The sequence below is a fragment of the Hypomesus nipponensis genome, chromosome 7, assembly GCF_054491055.1.
Source record: "Hypomesus nipponensis isolate SF chromosome 7, ASM5449105v1, whole genome shotgun sequence".
Taxonomy (NCBI): domain Eukaryota; kingdom Metazoa; phylum Chordata; class Actinopteri; order Osmeriformes; family Osmeridae; genus Hypomesus; species Hypomesus nipponensis.
This window is the reverse complement of record NC_140367.1, coordinates 14886262-14910209: the sequence shown is the minus strand read 5'-3', so window position 1 is coordinate 14910209 and position 23948 is coordinate 14886262. Positions and strand designations below refer to the sequence as shown.

The 23948-nt window shown below is 40.2% G+C and overlaps 1 protein-coding gene and 1 pseudogene across 2 annotated transcripts in view; one reads left to right on the top strand and one right to left on the bottom strand.

Moving 5' to 3' along the window:
- The window catches only part of sult4a1 (sulfotransferase family 4A, member 1), a 121147-nt gene that overhangs the window by 41385 nt on the left and 55814 nt on the right, over positions 1-23948 (top strand). The gene's annotated exons all lie outside the window — the stretch shown is intronic.
- Positions 6339-7349, bottom strand: LOC146276922 (uncharacterized; annotated as a pseudogene).

Genomic DNA, 23948 nt, shown 5'->3' with positions numbered 1-23948 from the left:
GGATAGAGATGACCTTTGGCCTGCTAAAGGGCAGATTTAATTGTCTGCGGGGGCTGAGGGTGGAACCGGACAGGGCCTGTGCTATCACAGTGGCATGTGCTGTGCTCCACAATGTGGCCACACTCAGGACGGAGAGGGTCCCAGTGATCGTGGCCCATCCTGAGGACGATGTGGAACCGATCCACCTAAATGAGCGGTCTGGAGTGGCTGCAAGGAACATAATTGCCCAGCATCATTTCAGATAGCTGTCCAGATGACTCTGGGTAATGTTGGACTCATTTCATGTTCTTCATGTTTGCATGTTTCATATATATGGTTAGCCACCCTCTTTGCTTTTACCCATTAATAGTCCATCCTCAGCCATCATCGAGTCCATCCCAACTCAGTCTGGTTTGCACCTCCACTGCCAAGGACCAAGGCAGACTGCAGCATTTGGTCCCACCCTGACCTGTCCCATTCCAGGACCAGCAAGAGAGCAAGCAGGGTCATTGCTGACCCTTCCCATCCTAGCCACCACCTCTTCCCATCCAGCAAAAGAGTCCGGTCGATTAAAACCAATGGACTCACAAACAAGAGTCAGGTGGTTGAATAGAGGAACATGCCGAAGAATAATGTAACAATAAAGCCTTTATCTTTTTCCCCTTTATTGGTTATGCTGTAAATGAAGGTGCAGAAGAAATATGATTTTCCAAAGCGCACAAATACTTAGCCAAAGCTTTGCTTTACAGGGTTAGACTTACATTCAGCTGCCGTCTAAGCAATTTAACCTCTAAATCCAACTTGATTGAGCTCAAGTTGAGCTTACGTATTTTGGCACGCAAGTATTGCTTGTAAAGCGTGTGCACATCTTCAGTGTCAGTCTGGAAAAAAGACAAACCATTCATAGCTTGTTCAGTGTGGTGGTCAGATGCCAACTAAATTCAGACCTCACAATGTGAGGGTATTTAATGAGAACTCACCTCCCCATCCCCAGTTCCCAAAGAGTGAGAGGGGCCAGGCTCCCCCGGATCAGCCCGTGGTCCAGCAGGATTTGCCTTAAGGAATGCATTGATATAATGAGTGCCAGGAGTGAGTGGCAGGAGTGAGTGGGATAGGAGTTTTAGTTGACACAATTTGCATTTACCAAATCGCTGGAGAACGCAGAAAGTGTGTCCTCATCGTTTAGACTGACCTCCTGTTATTGAATTAGGAATTAATAGGAACTGTGGGAAAGTGCCTTCGGTTCTAAAAGACACACACCATGAACATGTTTAGAATCATTACACAATGATGCAGCAATATCAACTTACATCAGTGGGCTCCTCTCCCCCGACCAACAACACATTGGGAGGTGGCTGCAGGAGTGTGATCGAACCTCCGGCCACTGCAAAATGTGACGATGGTTAACCAAATGACTAATTATGAAGGAAACTCATAGAATGAAGTGCACCTACCTTGGACATAAGGATTCTCTCCTGCCACCACCTCTCCAGAGGAGCTGCCCCCAGCTATGCCCTGCATGATGGGCCTACCCCCTATTATTAGCCAGGGCCAGCTCCTCAGCAGGGATTAGATCGGGACCTTGGGGTCCTCCCCCCGTCTTAACCATATCCGCCTTTTTCTTGTTGGCTAAAATATGAAGGATATGACACTGAAAAGCTGTTCAGTACATTACCATGGCACATATTGTAATGACTCACCAGCCTGAATGATGTTTTTATGTTTTATTTTTACTTGCTTCCAAGTCCTCTTAGTGGCGGGGTTGCAACTACATGGGGTTTGAAAGCACTCATAATTATATGACAGTGTTCACCATATCACACCATACCATACCATACAGTACACCATACCATATCATTATTTTAGAAAATGATTAAAGTGGACTCAACAATTTCTTTTCACTGCATCAATTGATTGAATTTCTGATTATGAATAATACTACGTACATACTGTGATCCGCCCATACACAGATTTGCACATGCATATTCAAACTCCTACTTCTATATGGTCATCTACACATACATGCATATGCACATATATAGTACATGTTAAATAAGCGCTTTCAGTACATACATCCTCATAAGTGTCTATAAATTCGTATCAATTAGATCATCTTTGGCCTTTGTTTTATCTAGGCCAACTTATTCTGTAAGAGTTGAGACAATAATTTTCACAAGCAAGATCTCATTCGATGATTAATTTCCATTAAGCCTACTGCCAGCAGGCACATTTTAAGAAATGTGATCTGATTGATGGGGTAATGAGGCACTTAAGATGAGCCTATACATTTTCCCCAAACTTACGCATTTAGTTTATCTGCAATTTTTTTCCAAGCTGCCTGTCTTGCTCTGGCAGCGGTGGCGGTGTTTGCCATGATTATGTCTTTGAAGTCTTCATGGAGACTTCATTAAATGCTGTTCTGATTGCGAGAATATCACCGCTCTCTCTTTAAGTCCGGTCTTTCCTGCCATCATACCGTTAGAAAATCAAGGTTTTGGTGATCGACCTTTCCTGCCTTTTGAAGTAGGACGTGCGCGTGCACTTGCCCAGATGAGTTTAGCCTGATTGAAATTAACCACATGATTTGGATGTGGATCAGCCGTCGACAAACCGATATTTGCGGTTCTCAGTTAGCTCGCTAATGTTAATGGGCTAAAGGGACAATTGATTAACTTAGCTTCAACTCCTACGACGAACGGGCCCCTGCTCTTCATTTGAAAACTTATCAGGAACACAACAAGAGAGTGACAGGTAGGCTATGGAAACAGGGCTGAGACTTAAAGTGGGTAGGGGAAAAGGAATGCATCTCTCTCACTTTGGTGGAAAACAATGTGGCACTTTGGACAAAGTCAATTACTAATGAAAAGAGGCATTGTTGTATTCCCGCCCTCCACCAACCACACAGCTCCACTGTAACCTTCATCACTTTGTTTTACGGATCAATAAAGTATTTAATTAATGTGTTGTTTAGTCAGTTTTACAGTAAACCCCACAGCATTTCCTTTTACAGTTTTTTTTTGTTGTCGCTAGGACACATTTTTCAATACTTAAGTCACATTTTCAAAACTCTTCACACAGTTGGCACAACATAAGTATATGTGGGCTAAACTGTGGATCATTTATCATTGTTTTGGCACAAAATGCATTCAATGACTACATCTTTCAAATTACATTCATTCTTTTCTCACTTCGACACAACAACTGTCAAAACTCTATGTACCTACAGGCCAATTTGCACATGCTGTTTTCAAAACTGTTAAACTTCAGTTCAAAACAATAACGTAATACAATACTGAACAAGACAGAAATTTGCTAAATTTCTACAGTAATATTGTAATGAAATACATTTTGAATCAAAAAATAAAATGCTATAAAATGATCTCTACGGAAGGGTTGTGCTAGTTAAGGAAAGGGATGCAGAAAGAAGAAATCAGTGTGAGCTACGAGAAGTGGAAGGCTATTACTAAAGATGCCAAACAAATGGTGAGTGGACAATGCTCAAACAATCTGCTGCGTGACCACATCACTAAGTTAAGCAATGCCTCAGAGAATCTGAACGTTGTCTATGAAGAGTTAAGGCACATCGACATTCCCGACCAAGACTTACGTCGCAGAGTAGACACCTGTGAAGCAGTAACAAGAACAATCATCCAGACAGCAAGGGCTCTTCTAGACACAGGAGAAGATGAAGAACAAAGGGTAAAAGCAACAGAGTCTGTAAGTATATATGCAGCCTTCGACAAGTTAAGCATCAACTCTCACGGCACCAAGTCATCTGCTCATTCTCGAGCTAACTCAAGAAGAACATTCCGTTCAAGCCAATCTTCTGCAAGACAAGATGCTGCTGCTGAAGTTGGTGCCAATGAAGCCACTTTAAAGGTACTGTTAGAGCAAGAATGTCATATCAAAGAACTTGAAAGACTCAAAGCTGAAGCCGCCCATTTACAAGCCAAATAAGAGGCAGAAAATTCAGAGAGACAAAGGGTGCTGGAAGCCAAGGGCAGACAACTAGAATGATTGGAGACAATTAAGAAGCTAAAGGCTGCTAAGGCGCGACAGCAAGTATATGATCGAAGTAAATGCTCGGACGAACAAATAGTAGAGCTGCTCCATCAAAGTGTTAGCCTGGCTGCCAGCCCAACTTCTCCCCGCCCACAAAAACATTTGGTCGGGAAGTTGGGTCTGGAGGGTCTCGTATTGGGAACAACTACATAAAACCAGGATCTTGGCGGACCAATGAAATTGCCAGGGCGGGCTTTATACGATGATGGACAGATGATCAACAGTAACGTAATCAAAAACGTCATGAAAGAGCCCTTGGGTTGAATTCGTTTTCAACAAGCAACATATTACGTTGATTACCGTCTGATTGGTTGTGGGTCTATCCAATTGAGCATAGAGGCATTTGTTTTACGAGTTCGGTTGAAACACGCCCCATAGTCACAGCCCAACGGAGAGTTTTCAGACTCATATTCTTACTAGAATTATGAGTATGACAACGTCAGGCTATCAAAGTGTCCCTTTGAAGGAGAATGAGGAAGTCAAGTATGACAGTAGCCTATTGCAGCATCTCTCCCCACCTCAAGCGGTGACACATCCAAGACAAGAAGACAATACTGCAGTTCTTGTTAGGGCCTTCGCAGAGTCCATCAGTGCAAGTCGTCTTCCTTTGCTTGAACAAACAACGTTCAACAGTGACCCACTCAGATTCAATGACTGGAAAGTCTCCCTCCAGACACTTATTGACAGGAAAAACATACCAGCCGAAGAAAAAATATACTATCTGCGAAGGTATGTGGCGGGACCAGCCAAAAAGGCTATTGAAAGCTACTTCCTGCTTGGCACAGAGTCAGCCTATCATGCAGCATGGACCATCCTAGAAGAGAGATACGGCAATCCATTCCTCATCGTCAAGGCCTTCAGAGATAAGCTTGATGCATGGCCCAAGATAAGTTCCAAGGGGAGTGTGGAACTTCAAGAATTTGCTGACTTCTTTCGCAGCTGCGAGTCAGCCATGTTTCTGATCAGAGGTCTTGAAGTACTCAACAACTGCAAGGAGAACCAGAAAATGCTTGCTAAACTGCCAGACTGGCTAACCTCAAGATGGAATAGGAAGGTAATTGCTGTGGAAGAACAAAGTCACATGTTCCCAAGCTTTAGCCAGTTTGTCAAGTTTCTCACACGTGAAGCCAAAATTGCTTGCAACCCAATAACATCTCTTCACGCTTTCAAACCAAGTGAAAGTGAGAAAATCATGGTCTCAAAGACCAGAGGTCCTGGAGCAAAGGTTTTAGCAACTAACTCAGATGAGAGAACTGTTACCACAAGCTGTGTCTTCTGTGAGAAGGCAGGTCACAGTGTACACGAGTGTCGTACGTTTATGGATGAGATGATTTCGAGGCGAGTCAAGTTTGTTCAAGAGAAGAAATTGTGTTTTGGCTGTCTGAAATTTGGTCATTGCTCAAAGGACTGTGAAAACAGAAATATCTGCGATATGTAGGCCATTCCACCGAATGGGTGACATTTCCTTGAAGTAACCTTAAAAAATGTAACTTTATTTTTTAACTTTTTTCAACACTGAATCTAATAACACACACATTTCACTGTTCAAAATGTATATTGGTCAATCTCAGGTAACATTATTTCATTTTTTACAATGTTTTAAAGCGGGAGATGGATGCATTTTTCTCAGTCCTGTTACCAAAACTTGTGTCTTTTAAAAAGCAAGTTTAAATGCGATGCCAACTAATTTCTTTGTTTTCTTCTTACAAGTGTTTATTTTAAAGATAAGTTTTTTTTGCAGTTTTAAATAATCTAATTTTGTCAAAGAAATCACTATATATGCACACAAGGTGTAAAAATAAATAAATGCTTGGCCATTTTTTAATTTTAAAGGAGAACCAAACCTTAAGTATTAAAAAAAATGTAATCATGTAATTAATTAAACTATTCAATAAATTATGGACATAACACAATTTAGAAAAACAATGGTTTAACTTAACTTCTGTAACAGGAATGAACATTGTGTAACAGGAATGTGCGTTAGAGTGTGTGAGAGAGAGAGAGCTTGTGTATGTCTGTGAGTGTGTGTGTGTCTGTGAGTGTGCATAGCTTATGTGTGTGAGAGAGATTTCTGAGGAATGTGCTTGTGGTTCGTCACAAAAGATGGAAAGAGTAAGAAGGAGAAACAGAGAGAATGGAGATAGAGAGAGTGGCGGTCCAGCCACTCTTCCCCGTCAGCAGGCCATGGTGGGTGTGTCTGACTCCTGGGTTCTCTCCATCTTCATCTACAAAACAAAACATATTGAGTTGCAGAAACTACATCCAACAGTGTTTTAGCTAGAATTGCTCTCAATTAATTAAAACCACTTGCCTGACTTTTTAAAAAAAGCTGTCTTTAGTTTGGCACAGACTTCACTCTCAATTTCCATGTGACGACCTGTGACTGCCCGTGTGGGTGGTATGAGGCACACAATGTCCTCAAACAAGTACCAAAGGATGTCATCGCGGGCTGGCCAGAAAAATCTGTTGACCCCAATCTTCTGCATACAACGGATCTCAAGATGTGTTTCACTTGTATCTGTGATGACACCAGGGTACATATCACCATCGTACTTCAGCACACACCATTTGCCAACAACTTCAGCTCCTTCATGGGAGCTGTTTGCTTACTGCTGAACTTGAAATGCTTTGCATTAAAGCACCGGCCGTTCAGATTTTGTGTTGCTGTGCACAAGCAGCTGACGTCCCTGTATATCAGTTCTCCATGGGCTTGGGACACTACCTGATGGATCCTCATAGTGGATGTGAACTGGTGGCACATCATTGGGCAGAAACTGCTTTATCAACTGCTTCTTCGCTGACAAAAAACAGCTTGATTTTTGTGTTTGTCTCTTGCAACACAGCAAACAGCTCAGCAGCATCCGGAATGTCTCTTCCTTGGCTGACTAGACAGTCAGCCCTCCTCTTCAGGGCCCCTCCCACACCATCTGGGGCACCCTTCCTGTGGCTCGCCTCAAAAAAGTTCCATGTCTGGGCAGTGAATCCTCGCTTGAACAGCTCAGTACAAAACAGGAAAAAATTACCTAATTGTTTGTACTGTGTGTAAGGGCCATCACTGTAAAAATGTTTGGTAGAGACCTCCGGATGTGCATTCTGTACATGATCGAGCACTGGTGATAAGTGCTGCCAGATTGCTGGTGGGCCCTTCATTCTTTGGGGTGACACTGTGCAGAAGGACATTGGGCGAGGGGTTGCATTCACATAAAGCACACCTGTGTGCAGGGTTGCCTGCTGATGTGATGCTCCGAAGTGGACTGCCTGTATTTCCGTGTTGTACTTACAGAGGTAATTTTCTGAAAAGTCAACATGAATTACGCATTCATGTGCTTTTAAGTTTTGTCTCAATGCCCTGTAGTGGGTAAACTGATTTTATGTTAAAAGTGTGTCTCTTAAACCTGTGCAGCAGCAGGTTGAGCTGTTCCAGCAGTTTTTCTTGAGTTGTCTGGAACTCTTTGGGTAATTCTTATGCTGCTTGTCCTCAACTACCCACTGGATAAAATACACTTCATTCTCTGGATTATATTCTGTAGAGACTGGACAAGAGAGGTCCTTGCACTCAGAACATTCTCCATACATGCACTTTATGTTTTCTGTCTCACATGAGATCTCTTTTACAAGGTCATCCAGGTTGATGGTGCTGATTACTTTTAAGTAGTGCAACTTCTGCACAAGAAAACTTAGATTCTCATGCATTTGCACATGCACGTTTCCCGATCACTCAGAGTTGGATGAACAACCCAAAAAGGTCTGAGCTTACAGAAGAGTGAGTAAGAGATGGAGTTTTGTTCTTCAGCCCAAAACTTCCTGTGCACATTTCTCATGGTATCCAAAAGGAACCGTTTTTGGTTTTCTTTTGAGTGAGGGTCTGCCTCTTCCCAGTTGTGATGCGACTCACATCATCCCTCGAGTAAAAATCCCTCACTCTGTTTATCAGACCATCTGCAACTCTGTTGTTCCGCTTCCGTTGGTATATTTAGTTGACCTTATTCTTCTCATTTTTGCACTTTTAATTGAAAAGCCCAATGAATTTAGGGCAAATCATTGCATTCTGTACTTTTTGAGAACTTTTCCTATTATCACTTTTGAAATAATTTGCTTTTCCCACTCCCCCTGTGCATTTTTGTACTTGTTTCGGATTTCCTCCACCAGAGCTTCATGTAACAAAAGAGTCTTCCGAAGGGCCACATTTGGAAGCTGTCTCAACTGTTTGTTCACCTTTGTGCGTTGAGATGCATTTTTCTTTTTTATGCGGTGGAGTTTTTCTTGTACTTTTGTGTTTTTTGTGTTTCTTTTTTCAACATAACCTTTTGTTCTTGTATTTGTTTATGTGAATTCTTCTCTGCCCTTGATTATGTTGCCTAAAAAAACAAATGCATCACAATAAATTACACATTGGAATAGTTAGGAAAACATACTGTTACATTGTTAATTGGACCTAATGGCTAAATTCATACCCACGGTTTCACAGACAACGCTTAAGCTAGTCCCAAACTTAAATGCATTTTTGAGCTGTTTTAACTGAAAGTAACTTGCACTAACATATCTTAAAATATGTTTTGTTTGAAGATGCACACACAATCATCTATATTTTCACCAGCCCTAATCCTTCTAGAACAGGGGTTCCCAATCCTGGCCTCCCTGCCCTGCATGTTTTAGATGTTTCCCTTCTCCAACACACCCGATTAAAATGAATGGTCGTTACACACCTGATTCAAATGAATGGTTGTTATCAGGCTTGGATAACGACCATTCATTTGAATTAGGTGTGTTGGAGCAGGGGACACATCTAGAGCAGTGGTTCTTAACCCTGTCCTCAGTGAACCCCTGTCCTGCATGTTTTAGATGTTTCCCTGCTCCAACACACTTGATTCAAATGCATGTTTGTTACCAGGCTTCTACAGAGCTAGATAATGACCCTTTAATTTGAATCAGGTGTGTTGGAGCAGGGAAACATCTAAAACATGCAGGACAGGGGGGTTCACTGAGGACAGGGTTAAGAACTGATCTAAAGGGTCTGGAGGGGTGACAAGGTGTTGAAGGGCTTCTTTTCTGTTCTTGGTCCTATGGTAAGTCTCCCTCCACTTTCTGCGGCATCTGCGCTTTTCTCTCTCACTAAGGTCATTGATTGTTTCTTCCTGGCTGACTCGAGGTTCTCCCTGTATTTTTCGCATTCTTTGTATAAATATTTATGTCTCCTCTCTGGGTCTGCATCGCGTCAGGCGCGATAGAGTTGTTGCTTTTCTGCAGCACTTGGTGGATTGGCTCCCTGGCATGGTTCACATTGTAAAACTACGTGTACCACTTAAGTAACTGTAAAACGTAAAAATTAAGTAAATTGTATTGCATAAACTAATATTCACACTAATAAATCCATACACCAGAGGATGCTACTCACTCCTGTTACTGTTACTCAGTCCTGTTATGGTTTATATGAGTAACAGAACTGAAGGTAACGGGACTGAGTTTTTAGCATAGAATTAGCATATACATGAAATGTAGCCACATGGCATACATGCTAATATACGTCCACTGCAAACACGTATGATATTCTCATGTAGGTTAGTGCATGACATGTGCACCAGCAGATTCTATTTCAAAAGAAATTCCTGCATTAAAATAATGTATCATGAGTTTGTATGTATGATTTGGTCATGTATTATCACACTAGCTTTTAATTATCACGTCAAACAATTACACTGCACTAAACTGTAAGTGTAAATGTAAAGTGAAAATAACAAAACCAGTCAGTATGATGACTTGAGCGAATATCATTCACGACTTACTAAAACAGCGGCCACGCGAAAGGGAATAAGGAAACTGTTTCCTCTACTAAAAGGTACAATGCGGGTCACGTGAAAAAAGGATCCAAAGACTCGTAGAAAGACCAAGTTGGGAAATTAACGAATCGTTCGTTTCCTCTAGCTACAGAGCCTATGCAGGTCACGTGAAAAATTATCCAAAGACTCGGAGAAAGACCGAGTCGGGAAATGAATGAATCGTACGTTTCCTCTAGCTACAGAGCCTAAGCAGGTCACATGAAAAATGATCCAAAGACTCGTAAAAAGCAAGCCCCCACCCTTCGCCCCTCGGCTTGAAGCAACGGCCCCGGTGGATGTAGGTGGTATTGCATTACGGTTAGGTTTCCGACTCTTCCGGTCGTTTTTATTCTATTAACTCCAGTCAACATCTACAAAACTATCTCCCCCAATGATTTTTGTTCGATTCTCGAACCTGTCTCATACTACTAGCTTTTTCATAGAATAATTTATCCCGATTTTTGCTAAGTTTGAGACTAATCCGAAATGTGTGAACTAGCACCCCATTTATTTGCCTACATCAATAAAAGTTGCCTGCAAATGTGCTTGCGGATACGAACAGGGCACGAGCACAATAGTTCACATTGGCCGATAGCCGATTTACATGGAGCTGAATGAGCCATAGACTTATATTGAATGAGCACAGGGAGAACTGGCTTGAGTTGCCTGCCCTGTTGCAGCAAGTTAAGCAAATGTCACACATACATGACATGTTGTTAATATAGTTTATTCCCGTTATTTTAAAACAGATTTGATTTTTCGTAAAAACGTTCATGACATGATGGCAAATATAATATGTTAAGTGCGAGCATAGATTGTTGACGTCTATCTGGAGCAAAGACGAAGATTAATACTTTAACCGGTAACCACAATAGGAAATTATATAGGCCTATATTTAAATAATATTAGTCTTGCCTTCAGAAGCTTTTGTTAAACACACCCATTATTCTTTTGTTGATCGTGTCATCAAGCCAGACTGCTTTTGTGGGACAATGAAGGTCCTCGGTGACTAAATGTTTCACCCCCACTTACATCTGATGGAAACGTCGTGTAGCCTATATGGTTCTTCGAATATTCCCCTTTCAAAGGCAAATGTCCAATATTTTAGTATATTTTAGACACAGTTCTCAAGCTTTTATTTATTACATTATTACCAAGTCTTGTTAGATCACGTTATATCCATTAATAGGCGTTTGGTTAGGATGAACATATAAAACACATGGCCATATTTCTACACTGATGTTAAATTGAAGGCAGTGTGAAGAAAGTAAGCTATGCTAAGTCTGCATTATGGAAGATTTCGGTTACCAAAATAACTATAAAGCTTTCTTTGCCTAGCGAGAACAAAGACGGAGCTGTTCATGCTAACAGTTTATTTCATCCGATACAATGCGTTGGAAATCATACTTATATCACAAAGAAAAAAAGCAACCTATGTGATGAGTTCCATCTAGAATAGCCCTATATTTAGCCCTATAGCCTATTTCTAAAAAACAAGTGAAAGGAATACTATACAGTGACAGAATACATTTCCGTTAAGTTTGCATCATGAGTCTGATTCTTATCGGACTTGTACCCCATTCTGCCACTGCAATGCCTTAGCTCACACGCTTGTAACATAGGCTCGTAACCATATCAATCTATGCTCGCGACTGATTGTCGCAAAGTATGACGTGTACAGCTAGTTGCAAGCGTGCACGAGGTCTCGGAGCTAGGGAAAAAAAGAGCCACTGTTTAAAGCTAGACCGGAAGACACGGAAGTGGAAAGATGGCTGCGTCCAGTCTCGCGCTCTCGCTTGCCTTACTGCTGATTATAATTGCACCAACAGTAATTCTGGATTGCCTCCATCAAACAAGTAAATAGGAAATAAGCAAATCACCAGTAGCCTATGCGTGCAAGCGTGAACTAGTGTTTCTTCTTGCTGTGTATCTTTTACTGTCTGCGGTGGGTAGCCTACTCAATAAACGGACTCCGGTCTGGATCTGGGGTCTCATTTATAAAACTTGCGTACGCACAAAACGGGGCTGAAAATGTGCGTACGCCACTTTCCATGCAAAGGTTGTGATTTATAAAAAACAAACTTGACGGGAGAATGTGCGGTCCTCCACGCAAACTCTGACCCTCCTTAGGCCTACGCACATTTTGAAAACTGTTGGAATTGGCGACGCAGATGACCGTACTGTAGTCAGACTGCAGAAATTGAATGTGGGAAGAACATTACTCATAATATTTATATATTTTGTTTTCCTCACACACGTTTTTTTCATTAAATTTCATGATTATCATGAAGATTACATCCAGCAGTGTTATTTGCGCTTGTACTGAGTGATTCTTGTTCCTTAAACACCTTGTACAATCCAACTCAAATTTTAAATAAAAATTCAGTGCTTCCTCACCATCAGATTGTCCACTACGGGAGTTCAGGAGGGGGAGATTCCCTGACTGCATGGAATACAGGATAACATCACATATCCTACCTTGAGATAACTGCAGAACACAGTGTATAACTAAATATATTTATTTAATACTGTGCAAATATCCTCATATGTCAAAAACTGGAAATACAGTCATTAAGCTCCCGTGCAATCGCTACACTCTACGTCCTCGTTATCAGTCCAGACTTTAATAGATTACTGTTCATAACAAAACACTTTTGTTTTCAAATTGTATCTCAACTCATTGTCACTGGCACAGTTGACACCACTCGCACAGTTTTTTTAAATTGGTGATCTACCGGCCACCACGTTTTCGGGCTCCACCAATAGGCTAACAGTGTCTGAGAAGTTGTCATGCGCTATGATTCACCGTAAAGAACAATCGTATGCAAGGGTCATGATGAGATACTAGATTAGCATTCATGAGGTGCTTTGCATTGACTATTTATGGTTAAAAATGGGCGTGTTCAGGGCGGGGTACAATGCTGATTCACAAACGCACACTTGTAGGTAATCTGTGATTTATAAAGGGAACATTGCGTACATGTGTGCGTACGCACGGTTTTCTAAATCTGATTTTTTGTGTGCGTACGCCATTTTAGGCTTTTGGGCGTACGTACGCCATTTTAGGCTTTTGGGCGTACGTACACTTTTAGTAAGAATCCTACGCACAGTTTTATAAATGAGACCCCTGGACCGCAATACCTAGACGCAATTCATTGGTGTGTGATTTTGTGCTACAGCCGATGATTTTTTTTCCTACTAGATGTGCTTTATATCTTCCGTGTCCAATCGAAAGGTCCAATCAGGAGGTATAATAACTGTAATCACCATGACAACTCACTCACTCAACGTTGGCTGCAACAACAACTTCTGTGGGTAACGCAGGTTGTGTGTGTCATTCGCAACAATGCAGGCTAATCGATTTGCTAACGGTAGCTAGCCTACCTGTTTCTTCCTTAGCAAAAATCATGGCGTGACAAAACCCAGCGAAAAGTTGATTACGAAAATCACAAATTTCAGACAGATTGGACTGACAAGTACGCATTTGTGTTGCCGGTGGGGAGCACAAAACCGATGTGTTTAATCTGCATTGAGATGGTTGCCCTTGTCAAAAGTGGTAGAGCTAACGTAAAATGTCACTATGACACAAAACATAGACACTTTGAACAAAATTACCCCCAGAACTCTGGTCTATGGGAGAAAGATTCCCAGGGCACTGTGCCCTCCTAAACCTAAGTCAATTTTGAATGGGAGTCAATGGGAGAGGTAAGGGCCAGAAAAATAAACCATGGTCCGTTCCGGACCCTGGACTGAATGGAAATTTGGTGTGGACCTTTTGAGTTTCTAATTGAGTACCCCTGTTTTAGGGGAAACCGAGCTCCCCTTGCAGTCTTAAAGAAATATCCACTGTCATGGATTTTATTAGGAAGGTGACCAAGGCATACACAGCTTGGGGCAAGTAGAACAAACTACCTCTCAAAAGTAAGAATCTACAGGCCTCGTAATCCATTGATCTTGTGATGAGGGGCCATTCCCAGGCTGTTACTCAGCTGAAGGAGTTGGCTAGGATCATCAACATTTAGTGCCCTTATAGGTGGCCAGGAAGAAGAGGAAAAAGGAGTAAAACCAGAAGAAGTGCTAGATAATTTAATAAGAGTTTATGTCTCGGAATAAAAAATGAAATGTAATATTACAAATTAGTGTCTGTGTATTTTGATCTTCAGAATGTAATTTTACTCTCGGTATAGGGGTGGGCAAGGGATGTCAGGGGGTTAGTGGCAATGTAAGTATGGATATTTGCCACGGGGCGAGGGCTTCAATTACTTCTCTCTTTTTTGACCATACATGTGTTTGCATCCCTGTAACATACAATTTATCCATCTCTAACAAGGACAGTAGCACCCCGTATAACAACCACACAGACTGGTAATAACAAGAAAAATCTATTGTTATGTTCAATTACAGTTTTTCACAATTGCTAAAACACATTTCTTGAAACAGTCACCCACTTTCTCAAAATTGTAAACACAAAACCTCAACTTCAAGCACTATTTACAAAACCTCTGAATCCTCTTGCAAAATGAAACTTTCGCCTCAAAACAGATTTACCTGTGCTCAAAATCAAACACTGCTCTCAAATCATAAACAAAGTGATTCAAAGGATATACACTATCAAGCAGTCTGTTAACAATACACCAGAAAATGGAAAACACATTGTTCAAAACATTTTTACATAATCTCAAAACAAATTTCATATTTATCCGTCATTGTCTTTTGATGAACAAAAACATGTTCTATCATAGTAGCTAAAAATGTATCAGAAATTACTACTCTACTCTGCTCTTGTGCATTTGCATCTTTGCATCGCTGTGTTGAAGGATTATAATTTGAATTGGCACTAAGCGACTAAAGAAAAAAACTAACAAGGACATAATAAGAACTTGACTGATTCAGTGGGCACGGGCTGATGTTTAATGGTTTGCTAGTTACAGTTTTTTTTACAGTCGCTAGGACACATTTCTCAATACTTAGGTCACTTTTTCAAAACTCTTCACACAGTTCTCCTAACCAACTTTCAGCTCGGCACAGCAGTTAATTTCACATTCAAAATGCACTAAAACTACAAAATCACTTAATACATCAAACCAAATCAACTAATTCTTCCATAACACTAGCAAAGGTTGACAGCCAACAAACATACTTTGTCTCCCACAAAACAATGACCTAAAAATCACTAACAACAGGTAGCATTATACAATGTTTTCTTAAGTAAAACAAGGACACTTCTCTACTGTTTAGAATTCATTGCAATATATGTTACTGGATTGAATCAGACATGATGCAGTATGTTTCAATATGTTGTATATCTTTCTTTTTTTTTCTCACTAGTAATTCCAGAATACAAGAATTTGTATACACACTGATACAGATACAATAGGAATGCTACTGTAATTTTCTGCATTTAGCCATAGGTTCTCATCCACATCACATCTTATGTCATCTAGGGCAGTACACCAAAGAAAGAATCTTCTGGCATGCCTGATCCATCACTGGCAATGTCCAGGCATCCAGCATTCATTGCGTCCAGGAGGGACATTTGATCATGTGGATGGTGGTCATACAGTAAACTTTCCACCTCCATGAGGAACATGATTATTCTATGGGGTTGAGGAATGGAGAGTAAGGTGGGAAGAAAAGTGACACCATTCTGGGATGGGCTGCAAACCACTCGGTGACTGCAAGGGAGAGGTGAAATGCCACATTGTGCCATATAAATGTTGGCTGATTTCTTCTCTCTGCATACCTTTCCTCACCTAGCACAACCCTTCCATGGATATCATTTTATAGCATTTTATTTTTTGATTTGAAATATATTTCATTACAATATTAATGTAGAAATTTAGCAAATTTCTGTCTTATTCAGTTTTGGAATATGTTATTGTTTTGAACTGAAGTTTAACAGTTTTGAAAACAGTATGTTAGCATGTGCCAATTGGCCTGTAGGTACATAGAGTTTTGGCAGTTGAGTCGGAGTGAGAAAAGAATGAATGTTATTTGAAAGATGTAGTCATTGAATGCATTTTGTGCCAAAACAATGATAAATGATCCACAGTTTAGCCCACACATACTTCTGTTGTGCTCACTGTGTGAAGAGTTTTGAAAACATGACTTAAGTATTGAGAAATGTGTCCTAGCGACTGTAAAAAAACTGTAAACTGCAGGTCCCTGATAATCACCTATCAGCTGTCCTTCGTATATCCACGTTAGACATTCAGCCAGATTTTAATGCACTTGTTCAAGCCCACTGGATTCCTCACAGAACAAAATTAACTGGAAAAAGTATTGCTTTTTGTATAAAGTTGATCAATTGCATATCTTTCAAATACTGCAAAACAACTTTTCATGGTATGTGAATATTAACTAGTTACAAATAAAATGAAACACTGACATGATTATTTTAGTTTTTACTGTTACTTCGATAGTCTTTTCCTAGTTGACCAACATGTAAAATATTTACATAAAAATTTACAGAATATCCTTATTCTTCTGATAACCTGTAGCAGCTAATCAAAATATATACTTTACTGCTTTTACAATGGGGGGAAATGAATAGTGAGCAGAATTAAGTTCAAGTCATTGTTGTTGCAGCCCTCCAACACATTTCAAGTTTCATGTGGCACCATGTCAAAATTAATTGTCTACCCCTGAGTTACGGAGCTGGGCCATGGAGCTAACACATGGAGCTGGGATTTTGATGCTAGGGAGAGTGTGGCAAGCTGGTTTAGCCAAGGCCAAAGGGCAAGAAAGCCAAATTACAGGTGTTGGCCATATGAAGGGCATGCAACAGCAAGGGAGGACCCGCTATAAGACTTTGAGCCATGACATGTTAGGTCAGTAGTACTTTCCATTTTGAAATGTTTTATTTTGCTTGCAATGTTTTAGTTTGGCAGCTCAGTGAAGCACTGATCACAAGATTCTTATTTTAATATATAGTTTAATTGTGCTTCAAATAAAACCAATGATTACCTACACCTTGTTCTTGGTATCTTGATTATTTACTTAATATATATGAATGTAAATGGAGCGTGATAAAAAGGTGACCTTGAAATTGTGGCGACGCAAGGAAAAATTTGGGTGCACCTCAATTTTGTGCTGGTGCACCTAAATAGTGACGCAAAAAGTTTGGCGCACCAGTGCAACCTAGAGAAAAGGTTAGTCTGGAGCCCTGTTAGCATAGATGTAAATTATGTTCTGTGTACTTATTTGTTATGTTATGCCAGGTGCTTGCATTGTCTTGTCTTAAGAATTTCAGTGCCCAGTCTGACCTTGTGTTGTTCTGTGTACCTGACAATAAATGACTTGAAATGTATATCAAAGCATCCAAAAACAGCATGTCATGGGATCTTTAAAGTCGCCGAGTACCAGGGAATTCAGATTTGCTCGCTCTTGTAAGGCTGGGTGTCAAACCTGCCCCCACCTCTCATATGCTAAAGTCTGGAGCAGGGCTGCAACTAACGATTATTTTAATAATCGATTAATCTGTCGATTCTTTTTTCGATTCATCAACGAATCGGATAAAAAATCAAATATAAATAGCATTGATTTCCAACCCATTATTCAAAAATACAACTGACAGTGCAAATTCACAGTGCAAAAAATCTTCAGAATGTGCACAAACAGGCACACAATTTTGAAAAAGTTGTTAATATTAGCATGGATTTAATGCTATTTTCCAAGATGAGCAATTTATTTGAGTTTTGTTTAAAACTATTGAAAATTGAAAGGTTGTGGAAGTAGGCCCGACTTTATTAGAATAATCTGCTGTATATTTCAGAAATGGTTTGACACCATTTTGAAAAAAGTTAAGATTTGTGAGGATTTAAGCTATTTTCAAAGATCATATTATTTGAAACTTCATTGAAAAGATAAAGACTGTGGAAGTATACCAGACATTGTTAAGATACTTTGTTGTCTGTTTGAGGTTTTTCTATTCCTAAAAATATTATGAAAGTCAAAAATTTTCAAAATGGTATGGGTTATTTTCACCCGGTCCCTAACGCGATGCTGCAGAGTAGCGTCTTCCGAATGTGAGACGAATGTCGAATATGAAAATAACTTCACCTCGGTCAATTAACACACTGTTTCGATGTATTTAGTGTGAAATACTCCCACACCTTGGATGACTTGGGTCGTACTGATTTCTCTGCCTCCGCCATGTGTTTTTGAACAAAGTTCCTCAACAACGTCTCCCTCAATGGCCTTTCCTCTACCTCCGCGCTCAACTAAACTTTAAAAAAATACTCAAACATCTCCGCAAGATATTGAGTGGCGTAATAATCGCGCGACACAGGAATCGATAATGAAATTCGTTGCCAACGCTTTTAATAATCGATTTTAATCAATGTAATCGATTCGTTGTTGCAGCCCTAGTCTGGAGTTTCTGGACGGTCTCAACTTGATGGCTCTCACACCCCATTCAAGATGTGGTCTGATTGGTTGTTCTTGTGTATAAAGGGAATTGTAATGCATTATTCTGTGGATTCTTCATCTCCTGAGACCTTCTCCTCAGTTCTCCCTTGTCCTACTGTCCTAACTCCTTGCTCAGGTCTTGCTTTCTCTCTGATTTACAATGATCATGGTAGAGTAGGTAAGATTGAAAGCTTTCATATTGTAACATGTTTGCCTTGTAATTGATTTCATTCATTTGCAAAGTTATTAAATGCGTATTTCATTTAACCGTACTTTGACCATTCTTGCTCTGATTTAACCCATAGAGTCAAATACCTGGAATTCAATTGGTATTGGCATTATTTGGTTCATGCTAATACACTGTTCAGTTTCCAATCTTCCTTTAAACCATAGGGGAATTAGTTAAGGTTGTTTGGACAATATTTACCCCCTACACTCTACACTCAGAATCTTGTCAGCTAGCACGTTTTGGGCCTCTTAAACGATGGCCTGTGGACCCGGAGGCATGTAAAATTTGACCAAGGGGAGAGACGCAAACCGGAATCTTTCCCCTATTACGGTGTTTTGCTGCATGAACAATGCCTTTGATAATAATATTCACTAATTCTGCAGCTGGAAGCAGAAAAGTGGGAAGTAAATCCACTGGAGTTGTTTCCCTGATGTTTAGAAGTTTGTCTCTTCTTAAGAACTCAGGGAATTCTGGCAGAACACTGAATTAACAGACAAAACAAGACAATAACAGAGCGTACCGATCGGCCGAGGCTGCCATCAGCGGCGCCATCTTGATCATTCTATCACCTTAGAGTGACCAAGCGCCTTCTTGCCCAGTTACTCAGTTTGGTTGGACTTCCATACTTGGTTCCATTTCACAATTATTGAGCCCACCGTGCTCCTGCCAACACTCAAATTTTGAATCTAGAAATGGTTCTGTACCCTGGACCTACCTTGACACGATTTTATCACAGAGGTCTACAGAGAGCTCTTCCTGACATGCAGTGTCAGGGCTCTCAAGTGTCACGCGTCGAGAGTGACAGTCACTCATTTCGGTCTTTTGTCATGCCCTCCCACCACACATTGTATTTCTCACGTAGAAAAAAATATTTATAATATATTTAATATGCCGCAGGACCCAACCAAAATTCCTCTGGCCGCGCCACTCTCACTATGGAACCGGCAGTCAAGCGCGTCTCCCCTGGAGTTCTTAGTCGAACCTGCCACTTATCAACCAGTCAAAAAAAAGAAAGGGTCTACACAATAGCCAATTGGAAAAAGCACCATTGTATCTGGGTAAAATTTAATGCAACAACCAATGGAAAAAAGCATTTTTTTTGTGATTCTGCTACGTCTTCCGAAAGTTTTGTTCACCTACAAAGCAAACCGCTGGAGCTCGAGCATCACTTTGAGCACAGTCATGATCTCCTGTTTTAATGTTACAACAAATTCACAACTTGTTTGACACAAACAATGACAACTTGACTGATGTTAAAAAATGTTTCCTGGATAATTAGCATCAGTTATTCACAAGTCTCTTCACTGACAACACCTGCTCAGAACAAGTAGTTCATAGATGTAGCCATTGTGTATTGGTGAAACTCACTCCTCAGGTAACTAAGAGGCCACCTGCATCAATTGCTATCTAGCTTCTTTTTTTTGGGGGGGGGGCGTAGTTGGTAGTGGCGGTGCTTGGGATGCCCAGGGTGGGAGGATCAAACCCAGTGCAGGACGTAAATGGGCCTGACACCTCTTCCCGACTTTTAAAATAATGTCATATTTTATTATTATATCCTGGCCATGGATGCATTAATCATTGCTGCCTTTCAAAGATGTCAGGTAAAAAGCATTTAATTTTGACCCCCTGAGGGGGGGGGGGGGGAATGTCACTCTTGCCTGTCTTCAAAACTTGAGAGCCCTGCAGTGTGTATTATTGGACTTTAAGTGTGTGCCTTTGTCCAATAAATTCAATTGGTCACAAATGTACTCCATCAAGTTCTAGACACATTTCAAGGATAAGAAATGCTAACAGGATGCACATTTTGCATATACAGGACCACAGTTTGGAGTGCCACAGTAAAGGGTCTAAATCAGTGGCGACTGGTGATTCAAACTATTGGGGAGTACAGGAGGAAAACGAACCCATGGCGTCTTGTTTTACACCAGTTGGTTTCTTATCTCTACTTTGTTATGTCAAAGTCAAAGTTATTTCATTGCCATGTGCACGGTAGCCTATACCCCAAGGTCATCCTGAACATTACATTTTTCTGACAAGCACCAGCTACGAAGTGTAACATGTTCAGGTTAGTTATGTTCACATGAAACATTAATCCGACAACCAACTATTGAAAATGTACTATGTAACTAGGGTAAGGTAATGCACTGGACGTTTATCCTCATTTTCCATAAGTAACACATATCATCATCATACTATATAGCCTATCAAGCAACACAAAGGATATATATTAAAAAGGGGCCAGATGAAAAAGAGGGAAAGACACATCTAATAACTGCAAGCTCTAGATGGGAATGAACAACAACTTTAAGACAAAACACCCTCTGACTTTAAAAGGAAAATCTAGATAAAGATAAAGAAACACTCTAATAATCACCAGCAAGCAAGTTTGAACGATGCCTTTTTTTCCCCTGAAGCTTATGTCAGCATTTGTGATGCAGATGTTTTTAAGGTCACAGTATCCTCCATACCATTGCACTTAATTTGCACATTAACCGTGTAGTCCAGAGGCTGAAAGGGTTCTTCAGTAAAAAAATAATCCACAACTTTTAGATAGGATTAGCTAGTCATTCTGGTAGGGAAATGTCCTCGGTCTCGTCCATTCTGTGAGCTAGCAAGAACTTGTAGTGAAGATGGAAAGGCAAAAATGTATTTCTAAAACCAAGAAAACAATTTATGAAATATTTCCTGTCACCTGTATTACAAAAAAACTAACTTGAGTTGAATAATATTACTAAAATGCTCAACTATTATTGTCCAATCTCTGTCCAACAACAAACATCACAACATTTCTCAACACATAGGGAACATCCCAAAACCATTGTAGTGTTTCCCACTTATAATACTCTGTGGATCTTATTTTATGATTGAATGGAAGACTTTGTAACTCTTTCAAATAATGGTCCGTTGTTAACATTAACACCAAACTTAATACTATTAACTAATATTGAACCATGTTTAACTAAGCAGTAAGTAATAGCAAATTTAGTACAAAGGTAGTTCCTTGGTAGGTATTTGATTATTACTAAGGTGGCCCCCCTGAGCTGATTATTTTTATACATTGTTTTTCTTCTATCATGAAATGAGGAAGGGACATTAGCCTTTTTTGCCCCAGTAAATAAAAAAGTGAGAGAAACATATCAAGGTATTGAGAGAGCTAAGGAGCTAGAAGAGGGAGAGCCATAGCCGTTTCTATGATTTTAATGTAAAGCTAAATTAAACTTTAATGTTTAAGTAGAATTTGTTTCCATTTTTTAAGAGGCCCCTCTGATAAACACCGCCCCCCCCCCCCAGTAAAATTTGTGTAGAAGTGCCACTGGCCTCAAATGAGTTCTTTGTGGAAACCAGTTTATGAATATAAACGTTATAATATGTCCCACCAATATTTGATCATACTGTATGATTATGCGGGCAATTTTGATGTGACTGCTAGTACGTCTTTCTGCAGCTCCAAAAATATCAAATCCTGGTCGGTCCATTTTCCAAATCCAGTCGACTTGCATTTCAATATACATTAACGAAACCTATTTGTCCTGAAATCCATGTCATGTTTTCCCTATACCTTTGTAGTCTGGTGCACCGTCAATGAGTGAGTTTGGAGCGCAAAATCAGGCAGACATTTGGCACATTTTTATGTATGGTAAATATCCAGTATTTGGCTAACATAATCCCTTAGATAACAACTAGGTGAATTTCACTAGAATTTCAAATTGTAGAATAAGTGTGAATTTTGATTGCAATACCTAGCCGACAGCTAGCCTGGCTTTACAGCTAGCAACAACTGGAGCTAGCGTCTTGGGCCACGTTCCTGTTATCTAAAATAACTTGCTAGATAACCCAATTCAGAGTCCTGCCATTTGTTCTTTTTTCCTTCATTTTCATCTCTTTGGAATTGTGTTGCTGTTGTATTTTGCAGTAATGGCCAATGCTAGACTCATTATAGAGTGAGTAGGCCTATACGTTGATGTGGGTTAGGTTTATCCATTTACTTACTTATGACTTATTTAGCCATTATGTTTGACTCTGTTTCTCATCACAGCTTGTTGAATGTGTTGAATGTTTCATTCCACAATATAGAATTTGTTTAAATGCTAGGTTTCATCATTGTGCCAAACAAAGAATGTTTAATTCAGACATATTTTACAAAGTGCTTTATTCTTGCATTCCCATGTGCATTTCTGCATTATGGAGGATTTTCTTTTACAATTTCATTGAAATCTTCCAGTGCATATAATGTTTAACACAATCACTGAAGTTGTTTTATGTTGTAGTTCTTGCGGGGTGACATGTTAGTGAGGTGTTAACATGTTTTTCACTTTGAAATAATGGTCCAAATCAGTTACCGTGGGATGACAAGATAACGCTTGAGTAAATAGTGAGGAGGTAACATGTTTTTCAATTTAAAATAATGGTCCCCATAACTAGTAGTTTCTGCAGGATCAATTGAGTAATTAGTGACGAGTCTTGTATCGCCCGCGATACAGAAATGCTGCCCCCCCCCCTCCCTCAGTTACGACGCACTTAATCCTAACTAAGACTGCTACACAAATGATACATCATTGGAAAGCTACAATTCTTGTGCCTCCATTGAAATAAATTGATTCAAGCTCAACTCGCAACAGCAAGTACCGTCAACGTCTTTGTCCGTTGACCGTTCCTTCAACAATGCCAGAGAAAAACTTTTACTTACCTACCATTACTTCGGAATGTTCCACTTCCAGGTATACACAAACCCATCAAAACCTCATCTGCTTACATTCCCAAAGGTCCAAAGTATCTAACCATGTCGAGTAGTTGTCCAAACAATGAATTATATTCATACATAGCCACAATCTTGTTGCTTCATTCTTCCTTCGCCAATTATTTTCATTTCAGTCTCTCACGCACTATCGCTCATAGGAGGAGATGTGGGTCGAGTACAAACGCGAGGGTAGTCTTAAAATGGCCGATACACTCTGCCCTTTCGATTGACACCTTGTCTGACCCAATAGGAGCTTCCATGCCCGTTGACAGCCCTCTAAAGCCAACTAGGTCTGTGCGTCCTGCCCCCCCCCCCACCTTGTCTTAAGGTATTTATCTCCTGACTTAGAGAGGTATCTGCTACATCAAAGGATTTGGGACATTTGACCTGGGGGATTAGATTGTCTTACTGACTAATGCTAGCCAATCCCAGAGGCCGCTATATTGACTGAACAGACGGTCTACTAGATGGTCGATCAGAGTTTATATAGGGCATTGCTGTGTTTCCTCTCGGATTTTTTTTAATAGTGGGGTCAGGCATGGGCGTATCTAGCCCCAAAAGTTTTATAAAAAAAAAATATTTGTATTGATATATATTTTAAATATAAATGTGTACATTTCTCTTCCTAAAACCCACTAGAGCAGTGTTTCCCAAACTTTTTTCTGGGGACCCATATTTTAAAAGTCACAAGCCTTCGCGACCCAAGAAAATAGAG